The following is an 18,174-nucleotide window of genomic DNA, read 5'->3' as shown; positions in this document are numbered from 1 at the left end:
TACTGTGAGAGACCCTGAAGTATTGGAATAAGGTCTTTGTAAGCATATTGGCTAGATGGCCAATATAGTTACAATTCTGTGCTGTTAAAAGCAGCAACTGCTACCTCGCTCATTTGAAATATTCAGAGAACTATGGTGTAACATGCATATTTTGGCCCTATTTATTTTTAATTCCCACGGAGGAAACCCTGAAGATTGCTCTGCAGGCCAAGCTTGATCGATGCATACTTTGCAATATGGAAGGGTATTGCCACCCACTAACCACCAGACACTGTATGAATGAGCTACTGAAAAAAATATATTTAGGAATAATGAAGTTAGAAAGATGTACAAGCACAGGCGTAACATATGGTTTGTTTAAGAGTGTAGGAAATACTAAAAGTGGAATGGAGTGCTTCTGAGGTATATTGGAATTGACGTGAAATAAAAAAGATAGACCTTTGCTACTGATCCAAAGGTATTGGCCTTGCAAAAGAAACACACACAACAGTACTGACCAGGTAAAACGGTCAAGCTTCCAATCTAAGAATTCCAAGGTCAGTTGTGGCTTTCCACCTAATCCGTCTGGTCTCTAGTACTAATATTTATTAGTGCAACAATGGCCTAAAAACAAGGTTCATGACACTGGCACCTAGGTTCACCTAAGGTTAGAGGTAGGGTCTGCGGTTTGGTAACGTGTATCCAACACCAGTAAAGGATGCACCCAAACTGACAATGCCTACAAAACAAAGGCCCTGTAACTTGGCTAGACCCAGGCGCGGTTCGTGCATTGGGGCGTGGGGGCGTAGCCCCCTGCCCGACACCGCCCGCAGCTCCCTCATGACAATCATGTCAATGAATCAACATGACGTCAGACCGCTGGGCGGGCGTCATGTTGATTCATTGGCATGATTGTACAGACGGCAACACAAGTACGCATGCGTGGGGACGGAGGGTGAATTTTTACCCGAGCCCACGCATGCACACTTGTGTTTTGGCGGCGTTGCACATGCCCATCAGGAGCCCTAATGGGCGTGCTGCGGGCGAGAGGGTACCTGTGCCCCTGGCGCCAGGATTGGCCAAGGGCGCTGTGAGCCTGTGACGTGTGCGGGACCGGCAGCAAGGTAAGAGTGTGTGTTTTTCGGTGTTCCAGTAAACTAGCTTGCACAAATGACTTGAGATAGTTCAGTGTGTTAAAGCATCTGCTGCAGAAATGTGTGCGTCTATTCCAGGTCACCCGTTTATTTCACGGCATGGGGTTTTGGAAATGTAAAAATTCTCAGAATTTCTTTTTTGATAGTTGCAACAACAGCCTTCAACAGATTTCATTTTATAAACATTTTCCAGAAAATGAGTTAACAAGTGTCACCACAAATATAATGTACTCTTTGAACTAAGGTTATAAAATTTCAAAATGTTAACAAATGGTAGAGGCGGAATAGCATGATATATGCATTTATTATTGCATGCATGTTGGTGTATGTTTGTATGTGAATTTGTATAGTGCATACCTAGGGATTACAGGATGGCAAATACATGGGCGGTAGAAGGTTTCCAGCATAAAAAGGTAGGGGTGATGTAATATGTAAACTATTCAGAAAAGGGGGTGGTGATGAACAGAGTGTCTGAATTAAGCAGACCACTCTTACCCAGTCCAAAGATCAGGGCTTGATCCATCACCGTTATTTATCTCACTGCACCATCCCAGCTCAGAACCTGGCTATATGCAAATCAGTCTGTCCCTGGCCCAGTGCATCATGGGAACAGGGCAGACTAAACTACCAAGCCAATTCTTCACCAGAAAGGAGACAAGCTACCGGGGACCGGTTTCAGGCATTTCAGCCGTCTTCGGCCCGGCTTGCTTGAATCCTGATGGTGCAGTGAGAGAGGGACTCATGTCAGAGTATACCCTGCCACACCTATAGTGGCCAAAAACGATTCAGAAAAGGGGGTGGTGATGAACAGAGTGTCTGAAATAAGCAGACCACTCTTACCCAGTCCAAAGATCAGGGCTTGATCCATCACCGTTATTTATCTCACTGCACCATCCCAGCTCAGAACCTGGCTATATGCAAATCAGTCTGTCCCTGGCCCAATGCCAGAAACCGGTCCCCGGTAGCTTGTTTCCTTCCCAGTATAAGAATTGGCTTGGTAGTCTGGTCTGCCCTGTTCCCATGATGCACTGGACCAGGATCAGACTAATTTGCATATAGCCAAGTTCTGAGCTGGGATGGTGCAGTGAGCTAAAAAACGGTGATGGATCAAGCCCTGATCTTTGGACTGGGTAAGAGTGGTCTGCTTAATTCAGACACTCTGTTCATCACCACCCCCTTTTCTTTATCATTTTTGCCCACCATATGCGTGGAAGGGTATACTCAAATGTGAGTCCCTAGCTCATTGCACCATCAGGATTCAAGCAAGCCGGGCCGAAGACGGCTGAAATGCCAGAAACCGGCCCCCGGTAGCTTGTTTCCTTCCCAGTATAAGAATTGGCTTGGTAGTTTGGTCTGCCCTGTTCCCATGATGCACTGGACCAGGATCAGACTAATTTGCGTATAGCCAAGTTCTGAGCTGGGATGGTGCAGTGAGCTAAAAAACGGTGATGGATCAAGCCCTGATCTTTGGACTGGGTAAGAGTGGTCTGCTTAATTCAGACACTCTGTTCATCACCACCCCCTTTTCTGAATCATTTTTGCCCACCATATGCGTGGAAGGGTATACTCAGATGTGAGTCCCTAGCTCATTGCACCATCAGGATTCAAGCAAGCCGGGCCGAAGACGGCTGAAATGCCAGAAACCGGTCCCCGGTAGCTTGTTTCCTTCCCAGTATAAGAATTGGCTTGGTAGTTTGGTCTGCCCTGTTCCCATGATGCACTGGACCAGGATCAGACTAATTTGCATATAGCCAAGTTCTGAGCTGGGATGGTGCAGTGAGCTAAAAAACGGTGATGGATCAAGCCCTGATCTTTGGACTGGGTAAGAGTGGTCTGCTTAATTCAGACACTCTGTTCATCACCACCCCCTTTTCTGAATCGTAATATGTAAACTGGCACATCCTTCAACATCGATCCTAAAGGCTTGTTAGAGTCCATAATTTATTTTTATATGGTCATAAAAATACATGAATGATGGATGGATGCAGGGTGGGTGCATTAATGATTGTTCGGTGGATGGGTGGGTATATGGGTGCATGGATGGATGCATGCATGATGGGTGGATGGATGAATGATGGATGCAGGATGGATGGGTGGGTAAATGGGTGGACGCATGAATGATGTATGGATGCAGGATGGGTGGATGGATGGGTGGATGCATGATGGGTGGATGGATGCATGAATGATGTATGCATGGAAGCATGCATGATGGGTGGATGCATGATGGATGGATGGGTGGATGGATGGGTGGGTGCATGAATGAATGATGTATGGATGGATGCAGGATGGGTGGGTGGATGGATGGGTGGATGCATGAATGATGTATGGATTGATGCATGCATGATGGGTGGATGCATGATGGATGGGTGGGTGGGTGGGTGCATGAATGAATGATGTATGGATGCAGGATGGTTGGGTGGATGGATGGGTGGATGCATGAATGATGTATGGATGGATGCATGATGGGTGGATGCATGATGGATGGATGGGTGGATGGATGCATGAATGAATGATGTATGGATGCAGGGTGGGTGGATGGATGGGCGGATGGATGGATGGATGGATGCATGGATGGATGGATGGATGGATGCATGCATGATGGGTGGATGGGTGGGTGCATGAATGATGGGTGGATGGATGCATGAATGATGTATGGATGGATGCTTGCATGATGGGTGGATGCATGAACGATGTATGGATGGATGCATGCATGATGGGTGGATGCTGGATGGATGGGTGGGTGGATGGATGGGTGGGTGCATTAATGAATGATGTATGGATGCAGGATGGTTAGGTGGATGGATGGGTGGATGCATGAATGATGCATGGATGCATGAATGATGCATTGATGCATGCATGCATGCATGCATGATGGGCGGATGCATGATGGATGGATGCATGAATGATGTATGCAGGGTGGGTGGATGGATGGGTGGATGCATGCATGATGGGTGGATGCATGATGGATGGATGGGTGGGTGCATGAATGATGTATGGATGCAGGATGGGTGGGTGGATGTATGGGTGGATGTATGAATGATGTATGGATGCATGCATGCATGATGGGTGGATGCATGATGGATGGATGGGTGGATGCATGAATGAATGATGTATGGATGCAGGGTGGATGCATGAATGAATGATGTATGGATGCAGGGTGGGTGGGTGGGTGGATAGATGGGTGGATGCATGAATGATGTATGGATGGATGCAAGGTGGTTCGGGCTCGCTCGCTGCGCTCGATCACTGCGGTGCAATATGCAAATTAGTTTACGCCTCACCACTTTCAAATGTCACCAGCCGCCCCTGGCTAGACCGCCTGTGCAACACCATTCATCTAACTAGTTGCAATGCTCCCGGTCACCACAAGTTCCTTCAATTACATAAGGCAACTACAAAGCCTTCTAAACTGCTAACAGCTTGCAAGATAGCGAAGAAGAGAAACCATAGTCATATCTTGTGTGAACCTATGCAATGCGATCCAGCCTGAGAACATCTGAATGTTTCCAGAAGTAAAAGTAACTTATTTGTAAGTTTGAATACTTCACCATCAAAGGAACTGCCACGGAATTCATGAAAAATGAAATGCTCAGACCTAAATGCAAGATCTCACAACAGTATTTTTCTGAAATGTTTTTATTTATATGCATAGCCAAAGGCCTACCCCCGCTCTTATTTTAAATATAGGTATTCAATACATTAAATTAAACATGTTGAGGCTTCAAGTCATCTGACCATGAAAAATACTTCTGTCCCCAAAAATTGTTTATTTAAATCTTCAAGCAAAAAATAGGCATGTTACATCTATGTTGGTTGAATACATGTTTACATATTGACAGAGTTACAGAAGAAGTTACCTTTTCTACTCAGTGTGATAAGCCTAGATATCACACTGGGACATTTACTGGAGAAATGGTATGCAAAAATCAGTTTTGCACAGTTCTAGTTTTTCAGGTTTTCATACATATCAACTCCACACACCAAACAATTGTCTAAGGAAAACAGTCAATGTATTCCTAAGGATAGAAATTAATTTATCAGTTAATAGGTAAGTACTTGGTTTTTGGGGTTGAGTTTCTGGGGTTAGAACAAGGGTTCCCCCAGTGTCAAGGATGCACTCTCAGAGTACCCTCAGTGGCACTAGGGCGGCTAGGTGTAGAATGCTGAGGCCCAATGTTAACCAACGGGGGCCTCCGGTTGGTGGCTGCTCTCGAGCAGGCCACAGGGTAGTGGGAGCAAAGCTCCTTGGGTTTAGCTCAGGGCAAATGGGGATCAGTTTTAGCACACAAGGTGCACACGCAGCAGCGCAGGGGCGACTGGGGGCAGGGTGCTGTTTTGGTGTCTGGTGCCCTGTTTTCAATGGGGAATCTCGATTTTGTTTTTTAGCTACAGGCTCGGTCCAGGAAGACTTCCAGGAGGAACCAACAGCTGGGCAGGTAAGTTGGAGGGCTCAGGGAAGTAAGTGTACCTCGGGCTCTTTTCTCCAGGGTGCAGGGCGGCTGGATGTAGGGGTATCTTTTGAGGTCGGATTTAAACCTTACCAGGCCACTCGCGGTTGTGGGCGGGGGGTCCCGTGCAGAGGCTGAAGGCTACGTCGGGGAGTCCTGGAGGGGTCGACCCATGGTGGACTCAGACTCTGGAGTCTGGGGGACCTCGCTGGGACTGGTGAGCCACTCAAACTCGGGCCATAGGCGACGGGTGCAGTGGTGGTTCTAGGCATCTGGTTCCTTTATCCTCAGCTCAGAGTCTTGCTTCGGAGATACTTTTGAACTGAGCTGCTGTTCACAGGAGATCCGGTCTTTGTTGAAGGCAGTCAGTCCTCCCAGGTGTTCTGGAGGTCGCTGGCTGCAGGACAAGACAGGACAAGACAGCTTTTGGCGCAAGATCTCTTGAAATTGCAGACGGGGCAGTAGGGCTGGGACCAAGTCATTCTTCTCTGCAGTCTCCTCTGCTGGGAGTCTGCTTTCGTCCTTCATAGGTTGGGTGAGTCTGCCTTCTTGGTTCAGGTGTGCCCTCTAAATACTGTATTTAGGGGGTGTTTTAGGGGTCTCGAGGGCAGCCAATGGGCTTCTGACTTTAGGGCGACTACACCCTTGGTGTGCTCCCCCCACGTGGGGGAGTGGGCACAATCCCTAATCCTGATTGGGGGGAGCCTGCCATCAGCAAGATGGCGGGAACTGAAGAGAGGGCTTCATCTTGCCTTCCCCACCTGAGGGGTTTGGTTGGCAGAGGTGGGCGCGCCTTTGGGCTGGCTAATTTTCACTGCATGTCTTCCCGCGGAAAAGGAGGGGAGACAGGAAGGGGAATTTCTCCGGATAGCAGGAGAGACTGGGGGTCGCATTACAAGATGACTTAGAAGCTCCCCTGCTACAGATGGCTCTTCCTGGCCTGGTGGAGGTGTGACCAACTCCGCACAGGAAAGGCTTTGTTTCTGGTCGTAGGGAGCGAAGGCTCCCACCCCAGTGGTCCAGAAACAGGTCTCGTGCGTGTACCAGTCAGGGAACCCACCAGAGGCTGGTCGTTTTTTTGGGGGCTTCTCTAAGAGACCCTCGGAGTGCATTTTTCATTACATCCCACACTGGCATCAGTGTGGATTTAATGTGCTCAGAAGTTTGATAGTCCCAGTTTTCAGTAAAGCCATTTTGGTGCTGTGGAGTTCGTAATGACAAACTCCCAGCACCACATACTCTTAACCCCTTCGCTGCTAGGCCTTTCCCCCACTGAGCTAAGCCTTATTTTGGCTATTTGGGGTAGTTCGTGCTTAGGCCACTGTAACGTTTTGACCACATAAGGTATCCACGCCAAATTTATGTCCTTTTTTTGCCAACGTCATGGGGATTCTAAAGGGATCCAGGGTTTGTTGAGTCCCCTGGAGGGGACCCAGAAATTAGCCCAAATACAGCTACTTTCTTTTTTTTAAAAAAAATGGGAAAAAGGGCTACAGATGAGAGTCTGTTTTTTCCTTGAAAATGGTAACAAAACAAAAAAAGAGTTTGTGGTGCTGAAATCAACATTTTCTCAGCTTTCAGGGACAAGTAGACTTGTCACAACACCAAAATGTTTTACACAGTTTTGGCAATTTTCTGGGACATAGCCTACTTTTGCAATTTTTTGTGCTTTTAACCTCTTTTCAGTTAATGGTAGAAATGGGTATGAAAGTAATAATGGATCCTGGAAAGCTATACATTTTGGAAAAGTAGACCAAATTCTGAATTCAGCAACGGGTCATTTGTGTAGATCCTTCAAGGTTTCTTTATAGAAATTACCCGTTGTAATATACGAAAAATTGAAAATGAGTTGGAAAAAACAGCCATTTGTGTCAACGTTTTCACCTGTAACTTCTTCTAATTATGACAGCAGTTTGAAAGCAATATAACAATACATCCGCTGGACCTTTCTGGTTGTGGGGATATATAGGACTTGTACGGTCACCAAGAACCCGGCGAACCCAGAGCCAATATCTGAGCAGCGTCTTGCAATAGTTTTTTTATTATGTACCAGATATTTAGCAATTAATTTGGGAAAATATATCCATGGGAAAATCGGTATGAAAGACACCTATGTATTCCTGAAATTGGAACAAAATATAGAGTTTGGAAACAGTAGATATTTGCACATTTCTGAAATTGTGAGTACCCAAAGTAGCATGAGAATTATAGGTCATTTTTCAAAATGACTTTTTTTTACACATTGTCTCATTTGGAAGGCAAAAATGCATCGAAAGTCAATAGGTAATAACAGTTGCTTTACAATTCTATGTTACTCTAAGTCTCCCGATAAAAATGGTACCTCACTTGTGTGGGTAGGCCTAGTGCCCGCGTCAGGAAACGGCCCAAAATGCAATGTGGACACATCACATTTTCACAGTGAAAACGGCCATTTTTTTAGCAAAGTGCCTAGCTGTATATTTTGCACCTTAGATCTGCCGGCATCTAGGGAAACCTAGTAAACCTATACATTTTTGAAAAGTAGACACCCAGGGGAATCCAGGATGGGGTGACTTGTCTGGTTCTCACCAGGTTCTGTTACCCAGTATCCCTTGCAAACCTCAATGTGTCCAAAAAACACATTTTCCTCACATTTCTATAGTGGAAAGTTCTGGAATCTGTGTGGATCCACAAAATTCCACCCAGCCCGCATTCCCCAAAGTCTTCCGAGAAAAATGGTATCTCATTTGTGTGGGTGGGTCAAGTACCCGCGACAGGCAAGGACCCAAAACGTATTGAGGCGACTTCAAAGGCTCCCCGGCTTTGCTTCTTTACGGGGGCAGCCCCTGGGACCTGACACCACAGGGACCCATCTTGGACTAGCAGCGGAGCCCCACGCGCTTCGTCGGTCATGGCAGAGGTCAAAGGTCGCTTACCTCTGGGGGGCATATCTCAGCCCCCAGGGGTCCGATCTTGGTGATCTTGGCCTCTTCTTGCTCCAGGTGGCGCAACCCAGCCACTGGGAGTACTTTCCTTCACCCTCCAGGTCGCAAGGAGGGTGAATTCAGCAGCCAGCGGTCTTCACTGGCTTCCTGCGTCAGCATTTCGCCTGGCTCTCCTCCAGGGCCTCTCTGCGCAGAGGCCCCTGGTCTCTTTTCCTGGCGCTGTTCTGGATCCTGGGACAGTCAGGGGTTCCTCCTTCCAACTGCCCATTGCGCCAGGCTCCAGCACCCTCTACCTCAGCAGACCACACCCCAGAGAGAGCTTCTCCTCCTATGCAAACACTTTTAAAGAATTTAGGAGAGGGCTGGCAGAAGTCTGTTTGCCCTATCTCACAGCGACACATCACATCTCTGCCCCTGCTCCCTCCTTCCTGCCCAGGCCTCTGAGTTTCTTCAAAATGGCGTTGTCCAGGGTCTCCTGCCACATGGTCTCTGAGAGCCACTTCCCCCCCAGGCTGCCTTCCCTACAGAGGGGCCTGGGGCCTGGCACCAGGTGTCAGCTACTGATGGATGAACCTGTAGCTCCACCCATCTTCTCTTCTTGGTGTAGAGGCCCTCGCCCTTGGAATGCTTGTTGTGCTGGGCTGGGCCTCTGAGGCCACAGCTTGGAGAGGTAGGTCATTAAATCAGCCTGGCAGAGTTAGCCCCCAGCCAGGACCTGGTTATGAGCTGACTCAGAGAAATATAACATTTCTGGATGACCCAAAAGCAGTACAAATATGACTTGACTCTGCAGAATACTTCTTCTCACACAAGTTAAAGTAGACTTAGTGAGTGTCTGGAATTTGTAGGCCTTAGGAAAGTGTCACTAGCCCATGGGCTCCACATCCCCATAGGAGAATAACGAAGTGAAAACAGTCAAACACACCTACTTCCCCTGACATGTTTCTTCCCAGTGTATAATGCCTATTCCATGTCACCACCCAATTCTGCATAAGTCCTGCCACACCATTCACTTTGCAGCTGCCCCTGAGCAACGCACGCCAGGAATCTCCCCTGCGCAGCCCGTACGTGTGTGCACAAGCATGTACACATGTGTCTGCATGTAACCAGCCCAGGTCCCTTACTCTCGCTGCTGCAGCGGGCTATTCAAGCTAGGGGTACACCAGTAAAATCCACAAGCAGTCTCTTTCATCAGGAGTTCACTGTGGGTGAGTCCCAACTTCTGAGGCTCTCCCACAGTAAAAGCTCAGCAAAAAGGTGCTCAAAAAACGAAAAATCTAGGCGGCCCAGAGTGTCAGAACCGCCTTTTAACACAGCCCCCATCCCAAAGTCAATAAATAAGAAAAAATCCCTGGTTTCTAGTGGGCTTTCTGCCCCCCCCCTCCCGGGGCAGATTGGGGGCTACTACCCCCATCTGCCTCTTGGGGGGCAGAAACACTGACATTTCTCTGGGGGGTCGGGGCATTGCCATGCCCTTTTTGGGCAGCCCCATCCCAACGTCCCTAAAAAAAAAAATCCCTGGCTTCTAGTGGGCTTTCTGCTCTGCCCACCCCCCCCCCCCGGGGCATATTGGGAGCTACTGCCCCCGTATGCCCCCTGGGGGGGCAGAAACACCGACATTCCTCTGGAGCGGGTTTGGGGCATTACCATGCCCTTTTTGGGCAGGCCCCACCCCAACGTAAATAAAATCAAACAAAATCCCTGATTTCTAGTTGACTTTCTGCTCCCCGATGGGCAGATTGGGGGCGACTGCCCCTGTATGCCCCTTGGGAGGGAGGGGGGGGCGGGGGGGGGGGCAGAAAGACTGACATTTCTCTAGGGGGTTGGGGGCATTGCCAGGCCCTTTTTGGGCAGTCCCCACCCCAACGTAAAAAAAAAAAAGACTGCTGTGCTAAAATAAATAGGGGGGGGGGCAAAGGCCCTTGCCCAAGGGGCCGCTCCCCTCTCCCTGGTGCTAGTGGGTTGATCCCTGCTTGGGGATGGCCCTCCTGATTTGGAAATGGGAGTTTATCCCCTTTCCAACGATACCTCTCTAAGATAGCCCCACGAGCAGCGCACTTAGCAGTGTTAAAGTGCACAGAGATCTATGACCAGAAAAAATATAGGGTCCAGCAAGGGCCGAACAATCCAGGGTGGCTATATAGAAAAGACCAATTTTCTACAGGAAAAATACACTACCACTCAGAAGGGCCTGATGGTCTGGATCCAGTGAATTTTCCTACCATGCCCACCACACCCTATCCTATTTCCAGGGACAACTCCTAACCTTTTCCTCTTCTTTTTCCAAGAGAAAGCAGTGTCAATACCCCAGCCCCATACCTTTAAATTTGGTGTTTCTTTGGACCTCTATTTGCAAGCTATATCCCTTTTGGCTACCACACAGCCCGATGCATGAACATATGACTTTTCTAAGACCATCTCCACTCCTCTAGTAAACTCAGAAGGGCCACTGTGTTTGTAAGGTCAAGGGGACTACAGAGTCATGCTACAAGGGAGCATTTTTTATATGGGATCAATAGTGTTGGATAAACAGGCACTCGCAGATAATGTGAAAGAATGTGCCTGTTGTGCTTGAACAAAGTGTGCCAGTGGTTTTGGGTCCAATGTCCATCTTCCATAGCTTCTCAGTGCATTGCACATTCTGTGGAGGTAACTGAACTTGATTAGATGAAGACCTATTATAATAGCCAAAGCAAGGAAGCTATCCTGGCCTCTCTCCATTCGTCATTATCCAGAACGCCTACGTCTTCCGGCTATTCAGTCTGTAGATGATCCATGATGTCAGGTGCGTTAACTATCATGCAGAGGCAGATTATGGACATGCCCCCATTTCTCAAGGGGTCAAACATCAGTTTGTGCCCCCACCGACTCCCCCCCACATCTGGCTGAGTTCATGGACAGTAGTGAGGAGCCCTTTTAAGGTGGGCTGCCATATGTCTAAATTGCAAAAATGTAAAGAATTGCGAGTTGAGCATTCTGAATTTGTCCTTAAGTTTTTTTAAGCGAGCTTATGGGGGCTCCCATCCCAATCTTCACTCAATTTGGATATTCCAATATATCAACAAACCTTGAATTTAGGAAATGTAGTTGATCAGGAGAGCCAGTATCCTGACCACAGGTGTATTTCCTGAGTGGCCATTTTGAACCTCCCAATGTGTTTCCGTGCTCTATGACATGCTTGTAGTGTTTTTGTGACCATGGGAAGTAATGCTGGAATCTTGGCGACATAAAGCAGATTAGGGGGCCTATTCTCTAGAAACAGGACTAGCTCCGGGTGGTGGGCCAGTTCGTCACTTTCACCCAAAGAGCTAATCATTAATTCTGATCAACTGAAACACTCAGCAGTAGACTTGGCTGTCCATGGTGTACAAGCCCCCTTCATAATTGGATAGTGTTTACTTAGCAAGTGATACCCTGGGTTGTGTGTCGTCCCACAATGAAATGAGTCAGTATCTTGCTGGAAAAGTTCTGTAAGGTGTATAGCAGTTGGAGTAGTGCGATCGTTGGGTCGCAGCCTACCAGACAGTGCAGTTGTGTGGTATATGAAAGACAACTTATGGAGTTTCAGAAAGTTGACTTCGGAAGCATTCTGCACGTTGCTTGCCATTGGCTTTGTGGTTTGTAACTCAGGTTTTCTTGCTTCTCATTTGCTGGCTTAGGCACTAAAGGTTGACTTCCTACCTCCCATGCCAAAACCTTTTTTTACCAGTATACTTCCGAGACCATGTTCTTATATTGTCACATTTGCGGTGTATTCAGGTCAAATGTCAAGCTGTGTCTTCCAGAGAGCTAGGTTGACTTCAAAGTGAGAGCATTAATAGGAAAGACTAATGCATGGTGCTCACGGTTGCCCATTCTATGCTCCATTTAAGAGGCTATATGATAACCCGTAAAAATCACATCATATAACATGTGGACAATAGATGTATTTTTTAGGCACAGATAGATAAGTGACTTGTTTTTCTTCCTCCCTCTCTGCTGCTTGATACTGTCATGCCTCCTGCTCTTTTCCTTTTGCGATGTCACTTGTTTATATACCGCGCAAACCCCACCCAATGGCATTGAGAGGTAAGCGACTCGTTTTTCTTCTTCCCTCGCCATTCCTGGATACGGTCAACTCTCCTGCTCCATTTGTTTTGCCCCGTCACTTGTTTATATGTGGCACAAACTCAGTTCAATGGCATTGGAGCTCTTTACCTGGTTACCAATTACATTACACAAGGTCACATTCATGTATGAGGCCCAGGAAAATTAACTGATGTGCCCAGGATACCAGAATATTGAGCCGACATAGGACTCGAGCCTTGTTACCAAGTTACCTCCAGCTAGAACATCCTATCCTTTGCAAAGTGTGCGAGGGAAATAAGCAGTGCAATGATAAATGTAAAAAATATTTTTAAACATTGCAGCTTTGTTACATTTCCACATTCTTAAATACTTGAATTTTAGCTGTATGACGCTTTGTTTGAATAAAAAGTTTAAAGGCGCATAATAATAAGATTTTTACAATACAACCTAAGTTCTTTAAAAAAGGTCTTGCAACTTATTTAATACAGTGTTGCAGTGAATTACCTCTAACAGTTCGCTTCCAGAGCTTTGTCATCACAGAATGAAGAAGCAGTCAGACCGAGCCTTCAAGCTCCTGGAGCTGGGCCAACGCCAGGCAACCAGGCAACGAGCGATTCTGGTCCTTGTGTACTAGCGTCTGTATTACCTTAGCCAGTCTGCTTGCAAGGATTTTCTTGAGAATCTTGGTCTCTATGTAGAGCATTGATATGAGCCAGTAGGAGGAGCTGACCATTACTACTGTGGCTCTGCAAAGGTCCTGCAGCAATCAGTGGTTCTGGATTTCTTAATTAAATAGCGCTAGCAAGTTAAGGGTTAGAGTGGATGCAAATTGGTTCTAGAATTCAACCAGAAAGCCGCTTTGCCGTGGAGTTCTCTGTAGTGGAGTTCGGTCTGGAGCATATTGAGTCCTAACAGGGAGGTCAGTAATCAGAAGATAAATTGAAATTCCCTTTAGAATTCAATCAACCTTATAAACTGCCAGCACGGTGGTCAACTGGAATGTGGAATTACAGGTCGTTGGCACTAAGTCAGTTCCCCTGTTAGCATTGCATACAAATCTAGTGCCAGTTTCCTTTTTTGTAAGAGGCGAACCCTAAAGTCAGGCAATAATTTAAAGTTCACAGCCTATTAATCCTCATAATTGGAAATTACCAATTGTTTTTCATTATTTTGTTTCCACTCCTCGATGCAACTGGAAATGCTCATGTAAGAAATTGGGTTCTTTCGTTTTGAAGGATGCAAGTTGAAAGTTTCCCTTAACTATGAACCAAGTACCCCATTATAGCAATTGACTGTCTCAGGGTAGTGAAGGATAGCAGTCCAAGGCCTACTCATGGGAGCTGGTGTGCGCTAATGACAAGCTTGCTGGTACACAAAACAACTCAATAAATCATTGTTCAATCAGTGCTTTTCCTTATAAAAAGAAAGTTTTTATTACTAAATACTATGCATTACTCAAAAACTATATACAATCAGATAAGTGAAAAAATACTTTTGGTTACACCTCCATGACACATTACACCCTAGTCGGTTCTGAACACTAACCAAAAATACCTCCACCTATATGAGATACATTATCACACTATAAGGGGCTCTCATTACCAATAAGGCATGGCTTCTAGCTTGGTCCTGCCCTCACCACATTAATAAAAGCTGCAACAGGTAATAGTTCACCATTAAAACTGCACTGAAATTATTGATGACTGTTGTAATATGCAATGAATGTTATAACGCACCCTTGAAGTCAAAGAGGTTAGAATCAAAATCCAAAAACATTCATCATACTGTAAAATCTTGCCTTGTCAACCATTAACAATAACAGTAAAGCACTGCATTGAAAACGTATGCCAGAATCTTTCTTTTATTTTACTACGCTGCTACTTCAGCTCTAGGGATCACCAAGAGATGTCCTTCAGCTTAAGGGCTGACCAACAGACTCCTGAGCCGAAACCCTTTCTCTGTAGAGACTGATGGTTAGTTTTAAAACCATTTCAAGGGATAGAGCAGTTGTTGCCCTTCGTGCAGAACCCCACGAAACAGCTGAAAAAACACAAATGTGCCCTTGATCATACTGGGGTCACCAGAGTACAATATGCAAATTAGGAGCCTACTCAGCAGGCTTATGGGGTTCTCCAATGCCCCTAGGCAAAAATATTTTAGCAATCGCTTTGCCACTGCTCTTTCTCTATTAGCCAAAGCAGGTTTGTATTGTACTCCGTTTGTTTCTCAAACGCTGGGTGCCCTTGGCTCCTATTTGGACAGCCAACATTTGGGGTCATCTGGGCAGTGCGGGGGAGCCACTCTTGAGCTGCCTGGTCAGCTCCCCCACACGCGGGCACCATTCTGTGCCGGCATCTGAGCCAGGGTCCTTCTCCCACAGCAGACGGAAAACCTACCCACGGGCATGCCAATCTGCCCCACTCGCACAGGGGGCTGCAGGGTGTCTGGTCTGGCCAGTTTTGGTCCCAGAAAGATTGGGTCCCTAGAACTGTTTGTTATGTGTCAGGCACCAGGGCCAAGAGTAATCTCAGTTGGTGGGGACAACCTAAGGCCCAGTGCCTTCTCCTCAGTCTCTCCCTTGTACAGGTTTTTTCAAGTGAGGGTGGAAAGCTCTAGATGCCAGGGTCCCCTGGTACCACATCATGAGTTCACCAGTGTCCTAACCCTCTTGCACAGCATTGTAGGCCATTCCAATATGGCGACTTCAAGTTGCTGTGAGCCTCCGCTCTACCCCTAGCTGACACTGCAGTCAGGTCCCTTGCCACCCAAACTTCAAAGGGGAGCCGCTACTGTGGCTACAGAGGTTATCTCTCATCCTTTGTTTCTGTGGACCTGGGTTGTCCCACCTCTTCCTGTCCCAGGAAAGGGGATTGGGTCAAACAATGCTAATGGCTCTTTGGTGTGTGGAGGTCTTTTATCCTCCTGCCGGAGAGCAGAGTTATGAACTTGGCTAAACAGGGCGACAAAGACCTGGACTCTGATTAGAAGCTCAGGCAGAGGAACATGACAATTCTTAAAGTGCCATTAGGAGCGTAGGTTTGATGTCAGGGGCTGTTAATCTACACTCGAATGCATGTTTACCCCTAGATTAATGCATTTCTTGGCACTGTAGGCCTAAGTAGCGAAAACTGCACTTTGGTGCAGATGTCACCTGTAATGTGTAATACAGTTTAAGCACCATAGACATTTAGCAAACAATACAGACCTACGCAATTAATGCCCACTCACATTATGTAAATGTAAATGTAAATGTGTTTCGATTTATATAGCGCACTTTAACCCAGGGGCCTCAAGGCGCTTGCTTAGGGAACCCGTCCTGGTATTCCCCTGTGAGATACCCCGGCCGGGTATCCACAAGGTGAAAGCCAGGCATCCCGCCGCGAGGGGCCGTAGTGGAGATTAAGCAAGCTATTGCCCAGAGTCGCAGAGTGTGACCCCGTGAGTCGAGTAGGCACCAGAGCGAGAATTGTCGACTCCGTGGAATTTTTGAGCCCGAGACCCGCCGAGGCGGGGAATCAAACCCTGGTCCACGGCCGATCTCAGCTTCTGGGTCTGCCGCCTCTAACCACTGAGCCACGCTTCTCCATTATAAGGGCTACCCCAGGACATTACCAATCATGAAAGGGTCCCCCTGTTACAGTCTACTGATACCGGGCAGTGCAAGACGGGAGTCTCACACGCACTGTCCGCAAACATGTGCATACTTGTGCTCACATGTTGTGCTCACATGTTCATGTGTAACCAGCCCTAGCTGCCCAGCAGCTGCCTTATATTAAAAGGCAGCCACTGGCAATTAGCACTCTGGAGATTTATCGTGAATATACCATGAGACTCAGGTGGGGAAATTCGCTCACAGTAAAAGTCCAAAAAGCAGGTAGTAAAATGCAAAACAATTCAGGGGGACTAAATGGGTGGAACATATTTGCTACAGCTTCCAGTTACTGGAGTGGACAACAGTGAGGGTGGGGAGTCATTGTAATGATGCAGCAGGAGCACTATCCAATGAACTGCAGTAAGGTGGGCAGTATCCACTACAGCTAGAGCAGTTAGGTCATCAGCTTCATCATATACAGCGTTTATGCTGATTAGATGCAAGCCAAATATGAAGTAAACAAGCACAAGCCCTGGGGATCAGACCATGGATTGGAAATGCAAATATTCGAAAAGAAGAATGCCAACCAGCTGCCACTACGGGGTGCTCTGGGGGTTCAGGATTATCGAAGACACTTTTTTTTCAAGGCTGTATTGCTGGTCTATTTTAATTTGTGTATCTATTAAAAAATAAATGTAAAAAAGGTAAGTAGTGGAAGAGTTTAGAAACGGAGGCTTCCACACTATCAGCTGAAAGGACTAACTGGATAAATTGAAAAAAAAAAAACTCTAGTGAATATGCATATATGGTTAAGAAAAACTGGTACTGTAAAATGTTCTCAGTACCTGCATATAGGTGGATCCTGAACCGTGCTTCTTATTATTCAGTCTTTGATTAGAAAACATAGAGCACATCACACACAATGAAGTCTTTGTATTGGCTCAATCTAAGAATAACACAACTTAAAACTGGTTGCCTTAGTAAACCCTTCCAACATCACCTTGTTCGTGTTGTGTGCTTTACCTCAACCTTGTTGGTTACATATTAATGTTTCTGCAGCAGAAACCACTCCATGTATGGGTAACACTCTGTAATCTCCCTGCCTCACTCCAGCTCATAATGAGAGTCTTCTTCACTACAGTGCAGTGAACATGTCAAACCCAGCTATTTACCCCAGACTTTAGACCAACTGTGACTTCAAGCTTTCTGCCTCTCATGCACCCATACTTTCTGTTCTCCCAGGATCCAGAATATGGTACTCCATAGAAAATAAAACTTTTTCATTGAAAATATTTGTGTGTTGCTCTACTCAAAATGGTCTCTCCACTGCATTTTCCTGGTGGGCCAAATGATGCACACAAGAGGAGTAGGAGAAGTGGTGACTGCTGTCTTCTAATGGTGTTTATTTTAAGTGTCATGGGCAAAATGGCCATCTTATGTCACCAACGCATCACTGCCTGTAGAGCCCGTGTGGGGGAAGCACCACTGGAGAGTCTGATTACTGCCAGTCCCTGCGCCTGACCTCCTTGACCTGCGCACTTAATAGCGCAACGCAGGCCCGCTGAGTGAGACGTGCACGGGGACGCGCCCGAGCCAAGTGAGGGCCCGTTCACACCAGTCGAAGCCCGGAGGAGGCACGGCTGGGACCCCTCCCTAACTTTGGGGTTAATGAGAAAGAAATGATAACCAAATAACCAGTCACAGTTACAGCGATACCAGAGTACCATGGCTAAACAGAAGGCTAAGCTGAGAGGCAGATACAGTAAACACACTAGATTCTTTCTTTGTAAGAGCTGTGAACGGTCTATCAAAGGAGATGGAGTTGGCTGAAAGACGGGTGTCTGGCAGAGAGGTGAGACATTTCACTAATTTGCCTCAACAAATGGTCTCTAGAGATGATGCTATGTTGTCCCGACTGGCTGCATAAACTTCCACACAAAAAATGATGGTGTTGGGAATGAACCCCCCATAATTATACTATCAGAGTCTGTGAGACCCACTGCAGAGCT

At 46.8% G+C, this 18,174-nt stretch overlaps 1 protein-coding gene across 2 annotated transcripts in view; it reads right to left on the bottom strand.

Moving 5' to 3' along the window:
- Positions 1-18,174, bottom strand: part of VPS39 (VPS39 subunit of HOPS complex) — a 389,790-nt gene that overhangs the window by 16,363 nt on the left and 355,253 nt on the right. The gene's annotated exons all lie outside the window — the stretch shown is intronic.

This window comes from Lissotriton vulgaris, chromosome 9, assembly GCF_964263255.1.
Source record: "Lissotriton vulgaris chromosome 9, aLisVul1.2, whole genome shotgun sequence".
NCBI classification, from domain to species: domain Eukaryota; kingdom Metazoa; phylum Chordata; class Amphibia; order Caudata; family Salamandridae; genus Lissotriton; species Lissotriton vulgaris.
The sequence above is the reverse complement of the archived record's forward strand: the minus strand, read 5'-3'. Positions and strand labels throughout refer to the sequence as shown.